Raw genomic sequence first — 22,463 nt, forward strand, 5'->3', positions numbered from 1 at the left:
CTAATTCAGAAAACACCTGCAAGACAGATGTTTATTTATTTATTTATTTATTTATTTATTACTTATTTATTTTTTATTGGTTGTTCAAAACGTTACATAGCTCTTGACATATCATATTTCTTACTTTGGATTCAAGTGGATTATGAACTCCCATTTTTACCCTGTATACAGATTGCAGAATCACATTGGTTACACATTCACTTTTTTACATAATGCCATATTAGTAACCGTTGTATTCTGCTACCTTTCCTATCCTCTACTATCCCCCCTCCCCTCCCCTCTCATCTTCTCTCTCTATCCCATCTGGGGTAATTTAATTCTCTCCCTTGTTTTTTTTCCCTTTTCCCTCACAACCTCTTATATGTAATTTTGTATAACAATGAGGGGCTCCTTCCATTTCCATGCAATTTCCCTTTTCTCTCCCTTTGCCTCCCACTTCATGTCTCTGTTCAATGTTAATCTTTTCCTCCTGCACTTCCTCCCTGCTCTGTTCTTAGTTGCTCTCATTATATAAAAGAAGACATTTGGCATTTTTCTTTAGGGATTGGCTAGCTTCACTTAGCATAATCTGCTCTAATGCCATCCCTGCAAATTCCATGATTTTGTCATTTTTTAGTGCTGTGTAATACTCCATGTGTATAAATGCCACATTTTTTTTATCCATTCATCTATTGAAGGGCATCTGGGTTGGTTCCACAGTCTAGCTATTGTGAATTGTGCTGCTATGGACATCAATGTGGCAGTATCCCTGTAGTACGCTCTTTTAAGGGCTTATGGGAATAGTCCGAGAAGGGCAATAGCTGGGTCAAATGGTGGTTTCATTCCCAGCTTTCCCAAGAATCTCCATACTGCTTTTCAAATTGGCCACACCAATTTGCAGTCCCACCAGCAATGTACAAGTGTTACCTTTTCCCCACATCCTCACCAGTATTGTTGTTGTTTGACTTCATACTACCTGCCAATATTAGTGGAGTGAGATGATATCTTAGGGTGGTTTTTTTTTTGTTTTTTTTTTTTTTTTTTTTTTTTTTTTTTGCATTTCTCTGACTACTAGAGATGGTGAGCATTTTTTCATGTACTTGTTGATTGATTGTATGTCCTCCTCTGAGAAGTGTCTGTTCAGGTCCTTGGCCCATTTGTTGATGGGGTTATTTGTTTTCTTCTTGTTTAATTTTGAGTTCTTTAAATACTCTGGATATTAGGGCTCTATCTTAAGTGTGAGGAGTAAAAATTTGTTCCCAGGATGTAGGCTCCCTACTTACCTCTTATTGTTTCTCTTGCTGAGAAAAAACGTTTTAGTTTAAGTCAGTCCCATTTTGATTCTTGTTTTTAACTCTTGTTCTATGGGTGTCCTATTAAGGAATTTGGAGTTCGACCCCACAGTATGTAGATCGGAGCCAACTTTTTCTTCTATCAGATGCAGAGTCTCTAATTTGATATCAAGCTCCTTGATCCATTTTGAGTTAACTTTTGTGCATGGTGAGAGAAAGGGATTAAGGTTCATTATGTTGCAAATGGATTTCCAGTTTTCCCAGCACCATTTGTTGAAGATGTTATCCTTCCTCCATTGCATGCTTTTAGCCCCTTTTTCAAATATAAGATAGTTGTAACTTTGTGGATTGGTCTCTGTGTCCTCTATTCTGTACCATTGGTCCACCCGCCTGTTTTGGTACCAGTACCATGCTGTTTTTTGTTACTATTGCTCTGTAGTATAGTTTGAAGTCTCGTATCGCTATACCGCCTGATTCACTCTTCCTGCTTAGAATTGCTTTTGCTATTCTGGGTCTTTTATTTTTCCATATGAATTTCATGATTGGTTTATCTATTTCTACAAGAAATGCTGTTGGGATTTTGATTGGCATTGCATTAAACCTATAGAGTGCTTTTGGTAATATCGCCATTTTGATGATGTTAGTTCTTCCTATCCATGAACAGGGTATATTTTTCCATCTTCTAAGGTCTTCTTCTATTTCTCTCTTTAGTGTTCTGCAGTTTTCATTATATAAATCTTTCACCTTTTTTGTTAAGTTGATTCCCAAGTATTTTATTTTTATTTTTTGAGGATATTGTGAATGGAGTGGTTGTCCTCATTTCCATTTCAGAAGATTTGTCACTGATATACGGGAATGCCTTTGATTTACGCATGTTGATTTTATATCCTGCCACTTTGCTGAATTCATTTGTTAGCTTTAGTAGTTTCTTTGTAGACCCTTTTGGATCTGTTAGATATAGTATCATATCAACTGCAAATAGTGACAATTTCAGTTCTTCTTTTCCTATTTTTATGCCTTTAATTTCTTTTGTCTCTCTAATTGCTCTGGCTAGTATTTCGAGAACTAAATTGAATAGAAGTGGTGAGAGAGGGCATCCCTGTCTTGTTCCAGTTTTTAGAGGGAATACCTTCAGTTTTTCTCCATTCATGATGATGCTACCTGAGGCTTAGCATATATAGCTTTTACAATGTTGAGGTAAGTTCCTGTTATTTCTAGTTTTTCTAGGGTTTTGAACATAAAGGGATGCTGTACTTTGTCAAATGCTTTTTTTGCATCTATCGAGATGATCATGTGGTTCTTATCTTTAAGTCTATTGATGTGGTAAATAACATTTATTGATTTCCGTAATATAGCCAAACAAACGGTAAGGCCACACTAATTCAGAAAACACCTTGCATGACAGATGTTTATTTGTTTATTTATTTTTAAATCTTTAATTCCAAATTTATTGTCTTGATATCTCACAACCTCATTAAAGGCATTGATTACATTTTGATCTTTACATTTACCTTTCCAGTTATTAGGAGACTCTAAAAATTAATGATTATTATATTCTAAAATATGAAGACTAAAATTTTCTTTGACAAAGAGTCTGACGATGATTGGGTACTATTGATTTAGTAGATATAAAGCCTTACATATTTGAGTTTGTCAAATGTGACTCATTAAGGATTGCTTGGATTTATTATTGTTTTACCATTGTTATTTCTTATGGACTAGGATAGCATATAATCAGAAGTCAACATACACATCTTAACTCTGAGTAGCTTTCTATGATTCCTTACAAGATGGCACTGCAGATATAATGAAATAAGAAAATTTGAAACCTGTGCTTTATAACCCTGAGAATGGTCCCTTGAAATTACTAATTGACTGACATTAAGATCACAGTCTTAATGTTGTTGCTGTGATGCTGTCCCAAGTTCCCCTCTCCATATCTGTTTCTTACAGAAGACTGTGGTGGGGTGGGGATTTATGAAATCCACAACATGAAATCAAAACCTTCATTACTTAATTCATCTCTCTCAACATAATGTTTTACTCAGCTTGTTGACTTTGTTGTTTTCAATATACTCTTCAGCCAAAAATATAAAGAAATATGTCCTGGAAACGTAAAATAACTTGTATATTTAAAAACATCTCTGGATCTGAATCAGGATATTGACTTTTCTCCTGCAGCAGTTAATGTGAAAATGTATTTGTAGTTACTTATCATTAGAGGGTCACTGGGACCTGTCCAAACTATTTTATTAAGACTAAGTGTTAAAGTTTCTTGATAAATGAAAAACTTCTATAAGATGGACAGATTGTCTAAAACACAATATGAAAGAACAAATATTGGAAGTCTGAAGTAATAATTATGCAAGGAAGAAAGTACACATAAATTCTTTTTTGTGGTTTTATTTTTTAATTTGTTCTTTTTAGATAGACATAATAGTAGAGTGTATTTTCACATATTATACATACATGCAGTAAAACTTTTTCTTATAAGATTCCATTCTTGTGGTTGTACCTGAAATTAAGTTTCATTGGTGGTGTACTCACATATGAATATAGGAAAGTTATGTCTGATTTATTCTACTGTATTTCCTATTATCAATCCCTTCTCTTCATTCCCCTTTGTCTAATCCACTAAATTTCCCCACACACACACATCATTGTGTGTTAGTACCCAAATATCAGAAAAAAAAACATTCAACCTTTGGTTTTTTGGGGATTGGCTTATTTCACTGATCATAATATTTTCCAGACCCATCCTCTTACTGGCAAAACTCATAAAGTCATTCATTTTTAGATCTGAGTAATATATCATGGTATATAAATACCATTTTCTTTATCCATTGTTCTGATGATTGTGTATTGAGCCTCTATAAACATTGATGTGGCTGTTTCATTGTTGTATGCTGATTTTAAGTCTTTTGGTACATAACAAAGAGTGAGATAACTGGGTCAAATGGTAGTTCCATTTCAAGTTTTCTGAGGAATCTCCATACTGCTTTCCACAGTATCCCACCAGCAATTGTATTTTGTACCTTTTCCTCCATATCCTCACCAACATTTCTGTTACTATGCAAATTTTTGACCATGGTGAAACTTTTGTTGTTGTACCTTCACACACTCAATTTATGCCTAAATAACTGATGTTAAAGGTGCTTGATTTCTTTTTCAATTCCAAGTAGCTAGTAGAGATTGGATTAAATCCAAAGACTTCTCACTCACTATGGAGATAGTAAAACTATTCAACCAACTTGTTAGAGTAGGATGAGCCTATTATAATGATTCTTAGCAATTCTCCTTCTACTGTCACTACCTTGGTATTCTACTCTTCCTAAGATTTCTGAAATGTTGCAACATGGCCTCTGGAAAGAATTCATGTGACTCCAGGACTCTATGCTATAGTTACTCTATCAGACACCTGGAGATAAAAATTAGTAAACTTCATTGTAACAGATTCCCCAGATGATTTTTATGCTAGACAAAAAAAAAAACATTGAAAACCACTGTCTGGAGGTTTCCCCAGCATAGTCACTTCTACTTGTTATTGAATTTTCAGCATGAGGTGATCATTACTGTCTGCCTTTTTATTCAAAGGAAAAAATTGTTTCATGATGTTTAGCTATTTTTTTAATGTAACTACCATTTCTTATAAGTATCCTCAATGGAAATTTGGTCACCTAGTGATAGACCTTTGCCTTTTTTTCTCCAAGAATTATTGCACACCATCCTTTATAATTGTATGTTCAATATGTGGTTATGCTTTTTAATCCCTTATAACTCTTTCTAAATTTTTGCTGCTTCCTTATTACAAGTGAAACAAATTGAAGAGCATGGTAATAATTAATGAAAGCAATCCTGAAGAGTTTATTCTACCAGGCTTTGTGGACCTGCCTTGGCTAGAGCTTTCTCTATCCATTATTCTTCTCATAATGTACCTCCTGGCCTTGATGGGAAACATTGCCATTGTTCTGGTGTCCAAACTAGACTCTAGTCTCCACAGCCCCATGTATTTCTTCCTCACCAACCTCTCCATTTTAGACATGTGTTACACCACAAGCATTGTGCCTCCGATGTTATTTAATCTGGCAAGCTCTAAGAAGAGCATTAGCTATATTTGGTGTATAGTTCAGCTTTACATCTTCCATATAATGTGGGGCACAGAATGTCTGCTCTTGGCTATCATGTACTTTGACTGCTATGTGTCCAACTGCAGGCCTGCACTACACCCTCAACAGAAATCAATGCATTTGCATCTTAGTAGTATTCATTAAGTGGCTGAATGGAGTGATGTTTGCTTTCTCAGAGGCCACTCCTACATTACAATTGCTGTTCTGTGGTGTCAATAAACTGGATCACTTGTTGTGTGAGATTCCAGTTCTGATACACACTACCTGTGGTGAAAAAGAGGCTTGCACTCTCTGTGGTGTGTATTTTTCAAATAGCTGTTCCTCTATGTTTAATTCTTGCCTTTTACACTAGCATTGGACATGATGTTCCCAAGATTACATCTTCTGAAGGAAGAAAAAAAAGCCTTTGGTACATGTTTCTCTCATTGCAGTTTCACTATTGTATGGTCCAGACAATAGCATGCACCTTCATCCTTCCCCCTCCATCACAAGGGACCAGCCCAAGTTCATGGCTCTCTTCTAGGGAGTTGTGACTCCTACAATCAACCTCTTCATCTATACACTGAGGAATATGTAAGTAAAAGGGTCTTAGGCAACCTAGTGAGGAACATTTTTATTTCCAAGTGAACAAAACCAAATGAAATTATTAACACTACCAGGGTTGTATGGTTTTTCTAATAATTAATTTTTTAGTAATAATGTAATCTCATGTGTTATTCTTGTCAAATATATTTTGTTTCTGACATTTTATAATCACTTTCTGTATGGATGATATTAGATTATTGCAGTATAGAAAGTACATTTGTGAAAATACAAAAAAAAGTAGTATTTTCTGTTTGAATATTGAGCTAGTAACTGTATTGAGTAGAAAAAGGAGCATTTTAAATTCTTATTACAATAGAAGTTCATTAGTTAAAGCTCACCATCATAAATTCACACCACATAAAACAGCACCAATAGGCATTCTATCAGTATCACCTATGAAACATTACACAACTCTTGCATTTTGATCCAATTCTCTGGAAGCAGTATGGTTTCACTTTAAGTTTACCGTGAAAAATTCTATACTTAAAAGAATCATGAGTTTATTAACCTCAACTTATATAGATCTTATCACCTCTTCAAAACATTGTAAATCTTGTTTACTGAGTTAGTATGTAATGTTATGTTTAACTAAAGAATTTATTATTTAATATTAAAATAAATAGAATTAAGACAAAAAAGTATGTTTTTAATGTTTATTTTAAACAATATAAGCTGAGTCTTTTGAATCAATGAGTAAATAATAATGAATAATTATAATGAATCAATGAGTAAATAATAACTACCTGGAAACATTTATGTTGGAAGCGCAAGAAATGCCTTTTGAAAGTGAGTAAGAATCAGAATGTTAATAAAATAATTTGTATTTCTGAATTATATTAACAAATAACATGAGAATCTTTTTTTTATTGGTTGTTCAAAACATTACAAAGCTCATGATAAATCATCTTTCATACATTTGACTCAATTGGGTTATGAACTCCTATTTTTACCCCAAATACAAATTGCAGAATCACATGGGTTACACACTCACATTTTTACATAAAGGCATATTAATGACTGTTGTATTCTGCTACCTTTCCTATCCCCTACTATTCCCTCTCCCCTCCCCTCCCATCTTCCCTCTCTACCTCATCTTCTGTTGTTTAATTCTCTCCCTTGTTTCTCCCCCCTTTCCCCTCACAACCTCTTATATGTAATTTTGTGTAACATTGAGGTTCTCCTACCATTTCCATATGCTTTCCCTTCTCCCTCCCTTTCTCTCCCCCCACTCGTATTTGTTTCATGTTAATCTTTTCCTCATGCTCTTCCTCCCTGTTCTGTTCTTAGTTGCTCTCTTTATATCAAAGAAGACATTTGGCATTTGTTTTTTAAGGATTGGCTAGCTTCGCTTAGCATAAACTATTCTAATGCCATTCATTTCCCTGCAAATTCTATGATTTTGTCATTTTTTAGTGCTGTGTAATATTCCATTGTGTATAGATGCCACTTTTTTTTTTATCCATTCATCTATTGAAGGACATCTAGGTTGGTTCCACAGTCTAGCTATTGTGAATTGTGCCGCTATGATCATTGATGTGGCAGTATCCCTATAGTACGCTCTTTTAAGATCCTCAGGGAATAGTCCGAGAAGGGTGATAGCTGGGTCAAATGGAGGATCCATTCCCAGCTATCCCAGGAATCTCCATACTGCTTTCCAAATTGGCCTCACCAATTTGCAGTCCCACCAGCAGTGTACAAGTGTACCCTTTTCCCCACATCCTCGCCAACACTTATTGTTGTTTGACTTCATAATGGCTGCCAATCTTACTGGAGTGAGATGGTATCTTAGGGTGGTTTTGATTTGCATTTCTCTGACTGATGGAGATGGTGAGCATTTTTTCATGTACTTGTTGATTGATTGTATGTCCTCCTCTGAGAAGTGTCTGTTCAGGTTCTTGGCCCATTTGTTGATTGGGTTATTTGTTATCTTATTGTTTAATTTTTTGAGTTCTTTGTATATTCTGGATATTAGGGCTCTATCTGAAGTGTGAGAGGTAAAAATTTGTTCCCAGGATGTAGGCTCTTTATTTGCCTCTCTTATTGTTTCTCTTGCTGAGAAAAAACTTTTTAGTTTAAGTAAGTCCCATTTGTATATTCTTGTTATTAACTCTTGGGCTATGGGTGTCCTATTAAGGAATTTGGAGTTCGACCTCACAGTATGTAGATCGGAGCCAACTTTTTCTTCTATCAGATGCAGACTCTCTGATTTGATATCTAGCTCCTTGATCCATTTTGAGTTAACTTTTGTGCATGGCGAGAGAAAGGGATTCAGTTTCATTTTGTTGCATATGGATTTCCAATTTTCTCAGCACCATTTGTTGAAGATGCTATCTTTCCTCCATTGAATGTCAAATATAAGAAAGTTGTAATTTTGTGGATTGGACTGTCTCTGGTTGGTTTCAGCTCCGGGTTGCCGGTGGGCGGGCAGTCTCCAGCCGCCCAGTCGCGCTGGCAGCCAGTGGGGATCGGTCGCTGGCGGGCAGGCGGACTCCAGCTGCCCAGTCCCACGGGCAGCTGGCGGGCGATCTGTCACTGGCAGGCTGGCGATCTCTAGCCTCCCAGTTGCACGGTTGGTCGTTGGCGGGCAGGCGGTCCCCAGCTGCCCAGTCGTGCGGGCAGCGGGTGGGCTGTCGCTGGTGGGCGGGTGATCTCTAGCCACCCAGTTGCGCAGGCAGCGGGCCGGCTGTCGCTGGTGGGTGGGCATTCTCCAGCCGCCCAGTCACACGGGCAGCTGGTGGACTGTTGCCGGCGGGCATGCGATCTCCAGCTGCCTAGTCTCCAGGGCCTGGTCTCTAGTCCCCTGGTTTAACATGAGAATCTTTTTATTGATTCCTATTTTCAGATGCAAATGATGTCCAAAAACCCATGACATCCTGAAAGTTCTAAAACTTATTTATAAGTTTTAAGGTAAATGAGAATTCCAATACAACATATCAAAATATCTGGGACACTATGACTTTGAAGGCAGTGCTAAGAGGAAAGTTCAGAGCATTAAGCTCTACCAGTGAAAGAAGAAAAGTCAACAAATAAGTGACCTAGAAGAAGGAGAACAAATCAACACCAAAAGTAGTAGAATACAGAAAATAATTAAAATCAGGGTTGAAATCAGTGAAATTGAAACAAAAGAAATAATTGAAAAAATTAGCAAAACAAAAACTGGCTCTTTGAAAAAATAAATAAAATTGATAAACCCTTAGCCACTCTAATGAAAAAAGAGAAGATAGAAAACACAAATTACTAAAATTCATGATGAAAAAGAAAACATCACAACAGACACTACTGAAATACAGAAGATAATTAGAAACTATTTGGAAAACTTATACTCCAGTAAAATAGAAACTTCCAAAGACACCAATGAATTTTTATAGGCATATGATCTGCCCAAACTGAATCAGGAGGACATACACAATTTAAACAGACAAATTTCAAGCAAGGAAATAGAGCACTCCATCAAAACCCTACTAACCAAGAAAAGCCTGGGACCAGACAGATTCTCAGCTGAGTTCTACAAGAACTTCAAATAAGAAATGATACCAATACTCCTCAATTATTCCATGAAATAGAAAATGAGGGAACCCATCCCAACTCATTCTATGAAGCTAGTATCATCCTAATACAAAAGCCAAAGACTCATCAAGAAAAGAAACCTTCAGACCAATATCCTTGATGAACACAGATGGAAAAATTCTCCAAAAAATGGCAAATCACATACAAGAACAAATTAATTATTCAGATTAAAGACTAGGCAAGCATTATTCTTTGTATTCATGAAACTTACAGAGTTAGCAACATTATCCAACTACTTCCATAGTTACATTCTACAGTTGCATTGTGCAATGCTAGGAGCATTGGGTAGCTCTCAAGAAAGTCCATTGTTTAAAGGTACTATTATGCAGGCTGGTTCAGGAGCTGTAGAACTGGTGAAACAATGTGGTAGTATTAACAAGAGAATTTCTTTATTTACAGGACCTAGGTGCCTGAGAGCCAAGTCAAGGCTGATAGAACTCTAAAACAGAAGATCCCCATAGAGAGCATTGCCATAGAAACCAGTCATCCTGCACCTTTGTACAGAAACTTTCCCAGGCAGCAAGCATGCCACAGCCATGAAGTCATCAAGGACCCCAATCTCAGACACTGGTCTCCTAATCACTGTCACCGCTCTCCACAAACAGGCTCATTAAATAGAGCACTAATATCCATGATATATAAAGTACTTAAAAAACTTAGCACCCCAAACCACAAACAACCCAATCAATAAATGGGCTAAGGTATTGAATAGACACTTTCCAGAAGAAGATATACAATTGATCAACAAATACATGAAAAAATGTTCAACATCTCTATTAAGTAGAGAAATGCAAATCAAAACCACTCTAAGATTTCATCTCACTCCAGTAAGAATGGCAGTTATCAAGAACACAAGCAACAATAAGTGTTGCTGAGGATGTTGGGAAAAAATCAACCAATCTGGAAAGTAGTATGAAGATTCCTTTAAAAAACTGGGAATGGAACCACTTTTTGACCCAGCTATCCCATTCCTTGGTCTATACCCAAAGAACTGAAAAACAGCATACTATAATTATGCAGCTACATCAATGTTTATAGCAACACCATTCACAATAGCCAAATTGTGAACCAACCTAGATGCCCTTCAATAGATGAATGGATAAATAAGATGTGGCATATATACACAATGGAATATTACTCAGCAGTAAAAGATAATAAAATCATGGCATTTCAGGTGAATGGATGAAGTTGAAGAATATCATGCTAAGCAAAGTAAGCCAATCCCAAAAAACCAAAGGCCTACTGCTTTCTCTGATAACTGGATGCTAATCAATAATGGGATGGGGACATGGGATGAGTGATGGAACTTTGGATTGGGCAAAGGGTAGGGAGGGAAGCAGATGGGGCATGAGAATAGGAAAGATGGTGAAATTAGATGAACAGCATTACCCTAGGTACATATACAATTGCACAAATGATGTAGCCCAATTTTGTATACAGCAAATCAAAGAGCATTCTGCTGTCATGTATAAATGATTATAACAAATATAACAAAGAAAAGAAATATAACAAAGAAATTTTTAAAATAAATTTCTTGGTAATTACTATGGAATTGTCACTAAAAGTATTTAAATTTCTAGAGATCATATTTTAGATTTTTCTTATCATTTTCAAAATATTTGCATATACATGAGATATGTTGAGGATGAGACCCAATTGTAAATATGGCAGAATTCATTTGTATTTATATACAATCTGTATAAATAGCTGAAGATAAACTTATGAAATATTTTTGTCCATTTAGACTAAATCCATCACAGCAGAAAGTGTAGAATTTTCCACTTGTGGCATCACGTTAATATTAAAAATTTCAGATTCCAGAGCTTTCTGGATTAAGGATGTTCAAGTTGTACAGATATTTTGGGTTTTGAAGGGAAAGACTTCAATTCTATCTTAAAAGCATAGCTATTAAGGTTGACTATAGTTGTTTGCACTGCTTTCTTATATTACCCTTAGTCCTGATGTATTTGATGTGTATGCTACTTTCTTTATCTGTAAAGATTATTCATTTTACAAATGGAAATGTAATCCAGACTTAGTGAAATAAAAGGAAAGGCATATCATTACATCAAATGAAATTGTACTCTACTTTTGATGCAAAGCATAAGCAAACATGAGAGTGCATTTTTAAAGAAGGATAATTAGAGACTTTGTCATTTCCCAAGAACAAAAGAAACATTAAAGCATTTTAATTTGAGATGTAATAATGAAAATCTTGGGAAAGCCTTTAAGAAATTGAGACAGTTTATCCATTATTTGCTCCAAACTAGAGATATCCTCCTCTATGTATAGCATAATAACTGCTAGGAAAGAAATGATTCTATTATAAGAGGAATAATTATACTAGATGTAAATTAGAATTCTGGTTGAACAAATGCCTGTACATCTTAATATAAATCCCATATCTTTTCAATCTGTCATATTGAGAATTCTCAAGCCTTAGAGGAGACACAGAGGCCACTGGTGAAAAGGTTAGAGTGAAGAAGCATTATATATGGTGGGATTGGAAAATTTATCAGATTTGTTTGAAGAAAAGACAGTAGACTTAAACATAAGTAATTAATGTCCTACTCTAATTTGAGAAGGAAATAACTTACCATTGTGATGAAAATAAGTGCATTTTGAATAAATGCTTAAATTTTTACTTGACCAAAAGTGTGTATATAATACACATATATACAAAATAACATACAATGTGTAGTGAGTATTCAGGTAATCATTTAAAAAATTATTCCACAGAAAAATAACCTCTAAACATGTTTATTTGTATTGACATCATGCAAATTACTTAAAATGCTTTCTGCATATAGACTTTTTAACTACTGACCTCAAAACTTTAGTACCATGATATATATTGAACTTTGATTATTATATGTACAGAATTGGGAGGCTGGCCTAAATAACTATTGATGCTTTCTGTTATTTTATATAAGCACAAACCAAGTCCAGTACACTAAGATGTCTCTAATTCTACTTCTCATTACTGCTCTTTCAACTATTACAGTTTATTATGTATATAACCCTCAAACCACCATCCCTTCCCAAATCAATTGTTATATGTGTTATTAAATTACATTTCTTATAATTTTCTGTATTTTCTCCTTTGTTCATTCATTTATTTTTTTATTTAGAAATACCTCTTCCAATTTTCTAAATCTTAAGGCCTTTCTTAAAAGGAACTAATGTAATAAGTGGGAATGTACATTTCCCTAAGCTATGGTTCTCTCTGATGCTTAATACCAAAGGAAACATCAAGAAAAACTAAAGTAACAAAGGATCTACAAAACAAGCAGAAAACCAGTGAAGCCTTCAGCAACTTAATAAGACCCTGTCTCAAATTTAAATATATATATATATATATATATATATATATATATATATATATATATATATATATATATGACTGGGGATGGAGCTCAGTGATCAAATGTTCCTGGGTTCAATACACACTACCAAAAGCAAAACAAAAACCAAACAAAGAAAAGCAAAACAAGAAAAAACACAAACAGAATGCAAATGTAAGTCCTTACCAATCAATAATTAACTCTAATGTAAATGGAATAAAGTATGCAATTGGAAGACATAGATGACTGACAGATAACAAAACTATCTCCAACTAAATGCTCACTCTGAAGATTTATTTTAAGACAAACCAACTGAACATGAAGGAATGGAAAAATAATACTCAAGAAAATGGCAAAAAAAGAGAGGGCAGGATTAGCAAAATTTATACCAGTTACAATAGACTTTAAATCAAAAACCATGACAATTCATGATAAGTTCATCATATAATGATGCAGTCAATTTTACCTAGGATATAATAACTGTAAATTAAGTAAAGCAAATATGACTTTTAAGTCCTGAAGAGAGAGAGGAATACAATAAATGTAAAAGACTTCTATACACCAGTTTCACCAATAGACTGATTATTCAAGCAGAAAATCAATAAGAAAACATTTTTCTTAAACTACACTGTAGACCAAATGGACCTAGGAGATAATGATGATAAAACATTCTATATCAAAGCATTAGTATACATATTCTTCTCAAGTACACACAAAAAAAATTTATCCGGAAAAATAATGTGCTAGCCTATAAAACTACTTCTAGCTATTTTAAGGAGTTTGAAGTAATACCATGCAAACTTTTCTGAATGAAGTGGTATGAAATTAATAATGACAGGAGAAATTTACAAAGTTTCAAATACATGGAAATTAAGCAACATGCTGTTGTTTAGACAGCCAATGAATCTAATAAAATTTCCAAAAATATATCAAGGAAGAAAAAGATGAACATGCAACATTCCAAAGTTTGTGCAGAAGCAAATGAAGCTTAGACTAAAAATGCAATAGAAAAAAAAGTAAGATTTTTGTTTTGTTGAAAAGATAGAAAAAAATCAACAAACCATTAGAATAAAAAAGTAAAAATTAAAATAAGCATAATCAGATATGAAAGAAGATACCACAGAAATACAAAGGACAATAAGGTTACTATGGATAATCCATGCTAATAATTGCATAACCTAGAAGAAAGGAATAAATTCCTTATAATCTATCAAGAATGAATCATGAAGAATTAGAAAGTTGGAATAAACCAATAACAAATAAGGAGATAAGATCAATAACAAGAAGTCTTCCATCAAAAATATCTCAGGAACTGATGGTTTTACTGTTAAATTCTATCAAATATTCAAATACTAATTCTCCAAATATTTCAAAAATCAGAGAAAAGTTAATGATCCCAATTTTTTAAACCAGAGAAGGATATTACAAGAAATGAAAACTATATGTCAATATCCCAGAGGATCAAGAGTTGCAAAAATCATCAAGAAAATACTAGCAAACTGAATTCAATAACACATTAAGAGTATTATCTAACTTGATCAAGATGGATTTAATGCTGACACAAGAGTGGTTTAACATATACAAATCAGTAAGTATAACACTTCATTTTAACAAAAGTATGATAAAAATCATATATATATTTTTTTAATTTTTATTATTGGTTGTTCAAAATATTACATAGTTCTTGACATATCATATTTCACACATTTGATTCAAGTTGGTTATTAATTCCCATTTTTACCCCGTATACAGATTGCAGAATCACATCGGTTACACATACACTGTTTTACATATTGCCATACGAGTGTATGTTGTATTCTGCTGCCTTTCCTATCCTCTACTATCCTCCCTCCCCTCCACTACCCTCCCATCTTCTCTCTCTACCCCATCTACAATAATCCATTTCTCCCCCTTGTTTTTTTCCCTTTCCCTTCACTTCCTCTTGTATGTAATTTTGTATAACAATGAGGGTCTCCTTCCATTTCCATGAAGTTACCCTTCTCTCTCCCTTTCCCTCCCACCTCTCGCCCCTGTTTAATGTTAATCTTCTTCTCATGCTCTTCCTACCTACTCTGTTCTTAGTTGCCCTCCTTATATCAAAGAAGACATTTGACATTTGTTTTTTAGCGATTGGCTAGCTTCACTTAGCATAATCTGCTCTAATGTCATCCATTTCACTGCAAATTCAATGATTTTGTCATTTTTTAGTGCAGAGTAATACTCCATGGTGTATAAATCCCACATTTTTTTATCCATACATCTATTGAAGGGCATCGAGGTTGGTTCCACAGTCTTGCTATTGCAGAAAAAGTATTGGGCAAAATACAGCATCCCTTTATATTCAAAACTCTAGAAAAACTAGGGATAACAGGAACATACCTCAATATTGTAAAAGCTATCTATGCTAAGCCTCAGGCTAGCATCATTCTGAATGGAGAAAAATAGAAGGCATTTCCTCTAATATCTGGAACAAGACAGGGATGCCCTCTCTCACCACTTGTGTTCAACATAGTTCTCAAAACACTGGCCAGAGCAATTAGACAAATGAAAGAAATTAAAGGCATAAAAGTAGGAAAAGAAGAACTGAAATTATCACTATTTGCAGAAGCCATGATTCTATACCTAGCAGCCCCAAAAGGGTCTACAAAAAAAAATTACTAGAGCTAATAAATGAATTCAGTAAAGTGGCAGGATATAAAATCAACACACAAAAATCAAAGGCATTCCTGTATATCAGCAACAAATCTTCTGAAATGGAAATGAGGACAACCACTCCATTCACAATATCCTCAAAAAAAAAATAAAATACTTGGAATCAACCTAACAAAAGAGGTTAAAGATTTATACAATGAAAACTACAGACCCTAAACAGAGAAATAGAAGATCTTAGAAGATGGAAAAACATACCCTGTTCATGGAGAGGCAAAACTAACATCATCAAAATGGCGAAATTACCAAAAGTTTTCTATAGGTTTAATGCAATGCAAATGAAAATCCCAACAGTATTTCTTGTAGAAATAGATAAACCAATCATGAAATTCATATGGAAAAATAAAAGACCCTGAATAGCAAAAGCAATTCTAAGCAGTAAGAGTGAATCAGGCGGTATAGCGATACGAGACTTCAAACTATACTACAGAGCAATAGTAACAAAAAACAGCATGGTACTGGTACCAAAACAGGTGGGTGGACCAATGGTACAGAATAGAGGACACAGAGACCAATCCACAAAATTACAACTATCTTATATTTGAAAAAGGGGCTAAAAGCATGCAATGGAGGAAGGATAGCATCTTCAACAAATGGTGCTGGGAAAACTGGAAATCCATTTGCAACAAAATGAACCTTAATCCCTTTATCTCACCATGCACAAGAGTTAACTCAAAATGGATCAAGGAGCTTGATATCAAATCAGAGACTCTGCATCTGATAGAAGAAAAAGTTGGCTCCAATCTACATACTGTGGGGTCGGACTCCAAATTCCTTAATAGGACACCCATAGAACAAGAGTTAAAAACAAGAATCAACATATGGGACTTACTCAAACTAAAACGTTTTTTCTCAGCAAGAGAAACAATAAGAGAGGAAAATAGGGAGCCTACATCCTGGGAACAAATTTTTACTCCTCATACTTCAGATAGAGCCCTAATATCCAGAGTATACAAAGAACTCAAAAAATTAAACAAGAAGAAAACAAATAACCAAATGGGCCATGGACCTGAACAGACACTTCTCAGAGGAGGACATACAATCAATCAACAAGTACATGAAAAAATGCTCACCATCTCTAGCAGTCAGAGAAATGCAAATCAAAACCACCCTAAGATACCATCTCACTCCAGTAAGATTGGCAGGCATTATGAAGTCAAACAACAACAATACTGGTGAAGATGTGGGGAAAAGGGTACACTTGTACATTGCTGGTGGGACTTCAAATTGGTGTGGCCAATTTGGAAAGCAGTATGGAGATTTCTTGGAAAGCTGGGAATGGAACCACCATTTGACCCAGCTATTCCCCTTTTCGGTCTATTCCCTAAAAGTCCTAAAAAGAGCATACTACAGGGATACTGCTACATCAATGTTCATAAAAATCATATAATTTTAATAGGTGCAGAAAAATTATTTGACAAAATCCAACATTCTTTTTCTGATAAAAGCTTGACAATTCAAGCATAGTAGGAAGGTTCTACAATGTAACTAACAATGTTACTGAGGATGTGGGGAAATCAGTTCAATCATACATTGATGGTGGGACTGCAAGCTGGCGCAACCAATCTAGAAAGCAGTATGGAGATGCCTCAGAAAACTTGGAATGGATCTACTATTTGACCCAGTTATCCCACTCCTTGGTCTATGTCTAAAGGACTTAAAATCAAATACTACAATATGCAGCCACATCCATTTTTAGAGCAGTACAATTCACAATAGCCAAGCTATGGAACCAACATAAGTTCCTTACAACAGATGAATGGATAAATAAAATGTGGTATATATACACAATGGAATATTAATCAGCTATAAAGAAGAATTAAATATGGCATTTTCTGGTAAGTGAATGGAACTAGAGAATATTATCCTAAATGAAATAAGCCAATCCCCAAAACAAAGAATAAATATTCTCTCTGATAAGTGGATATTAACCTATAAAAACTGAGGGTAAGGAGTGGAAATATAGAATTTATTGGATTAGAAAAAGGGAAATGAAGGAGAAGGATGGGGATGGGAGTCAGAAAGACAGTAGAATGAATCCTACATAACTTTCTTAGGCTCACATATGAATACATGACCAATGTAACTCCACATCATGTTCAACCATAAGAATGGGATCAACATTGTAATGGTGTGCACAACATGTATGCATAATATGTTAAAAGACACTCTGCTGTCATGGATATCTAAAAACAACAAATGAGAAAAAATGAAAGGTGTTATGTGAAAATCCTTGAATGAACATCATAATCAATCATGAAAAGTTGAAAGCCTGTAGGTACTAGAACAAGATAGGGTGTTCAGATTCAGGGTGCTCAGTTTCACCTCATTGTTTTCAAAAGTCCTGGAAGAACTAGTCAGAATATTTATATGGGAGAAAGAAATAAAAAGCTAACAAATAGGGAAGGAAGAAGTGAAATTGTCACTGTCTGCTAAAAGAAAACCTACAAGAACTAATAAGCAAATTGGTAAAGTTGTGGGACACAAAAATCAGCATGTTTCTATGTACTAATTGTGAACTATATAAAAAAAAGAAACTCAAGAAAACTGAAAAGCACTGATGAAAGAAACAGAAAAAGACAAATAAGTGGAAAGATATTTGTTCATGGATAGGAAAAATTAGTGTTAAAATACCCAAAGAGAGCTACAAAGTCATTGCAATTCCTTAGTAAATTTCTAATATAATTTTTCATGGATATATAATAAAAAATCTTGAAATTCTCATAGAATTATAAAAAGTAAACTTTCATATATCCAAGGCAGTCATTTCCAAAAAGAAACTGGAAACATAAGTCCATTTGATTCAAACTACACTTTGAAGCATTAGTAATAAAAATATGATACTCATTAAAAGACACATCAGTATGTGGGACAGAATAGACAGTCCCAATATGAACCCACATATGTATGTTGAATTGAGTTTTGACAAAAATGTCAAGAAAAAACAAAGGGAAAGTATAGGATCTTCAATAAATAGTATGGGAAAACTGGATATCCACATGAAAAAGAATGGAATTGGACTTTCATCCTATATAACCAACTCAAAATGGGTTAAATACTTAACACAAGACCAGAAACAATAAAACTACTTGGAAAAATAGGGGAAATCTACACAACATTGGTCTCAGCATGTTTTTTTTTTCTCAGATATAATCTAAAAAGCATAGCAACAAAATGAAAAAATACTCAAATTAGTGAAAACTGAAAAGCTTCATCTAAACCAAGGAAAACAATATTAAAACATTGAATTATAATGTCCTATAACAAAAAGTGACAAATTAAGAAAATAAAAATATTTAATTGTAGAAAAATTATTTTAAAAGTATTTAAAAGTACATATAATTTATGAATAAATTATTAGTTTATAAAAGCTTCAAAACCATGTATTAGAAATAATGTAATTTAGAAAATTGTTATATTCTACAAATATGATTTTCTACTTTATAAGAATACATGGGGCACAGAAAAATAAAGGGGAAATAAATACATTAAAATGTTAACTCAATATTTTCTTTCAGATTTTGTCTAGACTAATATTAAACTAATTATAACCTTTATTTTATTAAAACTTAGATCAGCACATATCATATTATAAGTTGCACACGTCAACTTATTTTTTGAAAACTAATCCTGTTGCAATACCATGTCATTTCCAGTTGTTCGGCCCCAGTGCATTAATACTAACCTTAAACTTCAGTATGTTAATTTCTATTTTGAGTGACCTTGTATAACATATTTTGTTAACCTGCATATCTGTAATAGTTTTACTCAGAATTACTCATTAAAGAAATCACTTTCAAAATGTTTTTCTCATATAAACCCATCACTGTTTTGCCCTGAGGCCATTTAAAGGGAATTTTAGGGCTGTAAGTTCATTTATTTTTGTGCTTTCCTAATTAAACAACCCCAAATTTATTTTCATGGTTCACATTGTGTGGCTCTAACCTTTACCCTTATTGTAGGTTATGAAACATTTTTTTGTACCAGTATTGTGCTAATTGGTAATGGAGTTCACTTCTTGTCCCTCTGGACACAATGGCCAATTAAGCCTGAGGAAATCTCAAATCCTGAAGGAGATGGAGGACAGTGCTGTGTGAAACATGGTTCCTTAAGGAATATTGATTGGTTGGTTTTACTTAAAGGGGCAAACATTTCTCATCAATGTTATTGATATATGTAAAATCAACTTTTCATTGTGGCAGTCGACTAGGATCTTGGTGAGGAGAGCCTATGTCAGTCAAAACTGCCTCCGTGATTGAAGATAGTATTGATAATTTACTTGCACTTTATCATGAGGACTTTTTCATTGTTTTTGATGCAGCCCGGGTTGCACCCTAATTTCATTTTTCACTGGTGGGTGAAAAGCCACATGGCTGAAAGCTTAAAAATTTACTGAGTTTAAAATCCATTATTAGGTACAACCTCCTCCCAGACAGGGCACAAAGAAAGATGTAGACATCTCTCTGTCACAGAAAAAAAAAAAAAAAGGTGAGTGGTATCCACTACAGAAAATTATGTTAACATGAGTGGAAAGTGTCTCTCAAGGTCATCTCATCCATAACTAGTATTTAGAGTGTCTGATTTGTTTCCTAGAAACCAGTCCCTTTTATCTTTTCATTCTTTTGAATGAACATTTGCTCATTATATCTCAATACATAGAAAGAGTCAATGGGATGTTTAAATTTATATGGGAATTCAGGAAAGTCTAATAAAATATTTTTCAGCTGAAGGTGGGTTACTGTTTTTCATAAGAAATAATGAATATTGATAGTTAAAAAGCCAATGTTGGAATGAAAATTTTAAAAACAACTCAAATTATGAGGACCTACAAGTCTTTGTTCACTCTCATGTACCCATTATACTGCCAGTTTATACTTCAATGTGAATTTTTCTCACTCTGGATAAAGTTTCTCATTCTGTGGTAAAATGTACCAGCCTTTATTATTTTGTCTTTTTCTTTAAGTCTATATTGCAGTTCTCTTTATTTTTATGCTTGTAAGTTCAAATGGTGTAAGTCATCTTCATATATTCTTATTATGTTCTTTTTATATTTGACGGAACTATTACAAAAAGAGAGAAGTGGTTTTTTTATCTTAGGTGTAAGTCTTGGCCTCACAATATGTTTATTCACATTACTTATCTCCCTGAGTCACAATAGCAATAAAATGTAAATCATAAATATTTTTCAGGGTTTTGGTGAGAATTAGAAAGGTTGTACTTTAGATACTAAGCAGTGTCAGTCACATATCAATCAAATAATTACTTTATTATAAGTTTTACTATTTTCATCAAGGGTATTTGTGAATAGAGAGAGGATACCCATGATCATTACAATATATCACAAGTAGCCTATAAATTTTTACTATAAATCAAAGAGTTCCATGATTATTCTTTTTGGGAATAGATATGCACAGAAGAAAAATACAACTCAAAAAAATCACATTAAAATCTTAGTAAAACAAGCAGAATTTCTTTATATCAATTATACATTTAGATAAGACTCATAATTTCTAAGTTACTCAATATTTTTTGACTTGGATTAAAAGCAGCATGTATTACTCAAATGTTCTATTATGAAGTAAGAAGGCAGGATTTAAAATGTTCTAAGTACCCAGTTTCATATACACATACTATTATGTTCTTTATGCCATTTAAATGTAATAATTTACTTTAAAAATAATTCAAGTTCTGAGAATTTAATCCAGTAGAAAACCGTACACTTAGAATGTGTGAGGAATGAAGTTCTGGATTCAGTCCCCAGCACAGGGTGCAGTTGGGGGTGGGGGAAGTCAAACACAACTACTAAAAACAGAAGAACCATGATTTTAGTTTTAAAATAACAATAGTCTTCACAAAGGCTTCATTAATTAATTATAGATTATACCACAAGCACAGTCCCTCATATGTTAGCATATATTTGTCTCAACAAAATGACCATCAGCTACAGTGGCTGTGTGGCCCAGCTCATCATTTTCCTGGCTCTGGGAGCCACAGAATGTCTCCTTCTGGCTGTTATGTCCTTTGACAGATTTGTGGTAATCTGCAGACCACTCCACTATGTAGTCATCACGAACCGCTGGTTCTTCTTAAGGATGGCTGCCTTCTCGTGGCTCACTGAATTCAGCCATTCAGTGTTGCAGTCTTCCCTGACACTGAACATGCCACACTGTGGTCATCGGGAAGTGGACCACTTCTTCTGTGAGGTTCCTGCCCTTCTCAAGTTGTCATGCGCTGACACAAAGCCTATAGAGGCTGAGCTCTTTTTCTGCAGTGTATTAATTCTGCTAATTCCAGTGACATTGATTCTCATCTCCTATGCTTCATAGCTCAAGCAGTGCTGAAAATCAGGTCTTCAGAAGGAAGGCGGAAAGCTTTTGGAACATGTGGGTCCCACATGGTTGTGGTGTCCCTCTTTTTTGGAACAGCCATCTATATGTATCTACAACCACCTTCATCCACCTCAAAGGACTGGGGAAAGATGGTTTCTCTCTTCTATGGGATCATCACCCCCATGTTGAACCCGCTCACCTACAGCCTTAGAAATAAAGATATGAAGGAGGCCTTCAATAGGGTGATGTCAAGAATCTTTCTTATTAAGAATTAAAAGGTACTTCAAGGTGATGAGAATCTGTTAAGTTTCCCCTTGACCTTGAAGATAGTAATAATGTTTCAAATGATGTTCCCTCTTTTCAGGCTTTCATGATTTCACTGAATTCTACCAAACAAAATTCATCCTTTGTTAAGAAAACAATATATGTGAACTAAGTTAAAAACTTCTTTGCCTTTTAGAAGTCCCCCAAGGGCACTGTCTTCCTTTAAGCCAAATCAGTGTAATTTCTTCCTATCAATGTTAGAGTAGT

At 34.4% G+C, this 22,463-nt stretch overlaps 1 pseudogene; it reads left to right on the plus strand.

Moving 5' to 3' along the window:
- The first annotated feature begins 5,101 nt into the window (after positions 1-5,101).
- On the plus strand, positions 5,102-22,207 carry LOC143402145 (putative olfactory receptor 2B3; annotated as a pseudogene).
- The last annotated feature ends 256 nt before the right edge of the window (positions 22,208-22,463 follow it).

This window comes from Callospermophilus lateralis, chromosome 6 (assembly GCF_048772815.1).
Source record: "Callospermophilus lateralis isolate mCalLat2 chromosome 6, mCalLat2.hap1, whole genome shotgun sequence".
NCBI lineage: Eukaryota > Metazoa > Chordata > Mammalia > Rodentia > Sciuridae > Callospermophilus > Callospermophilus lateralis.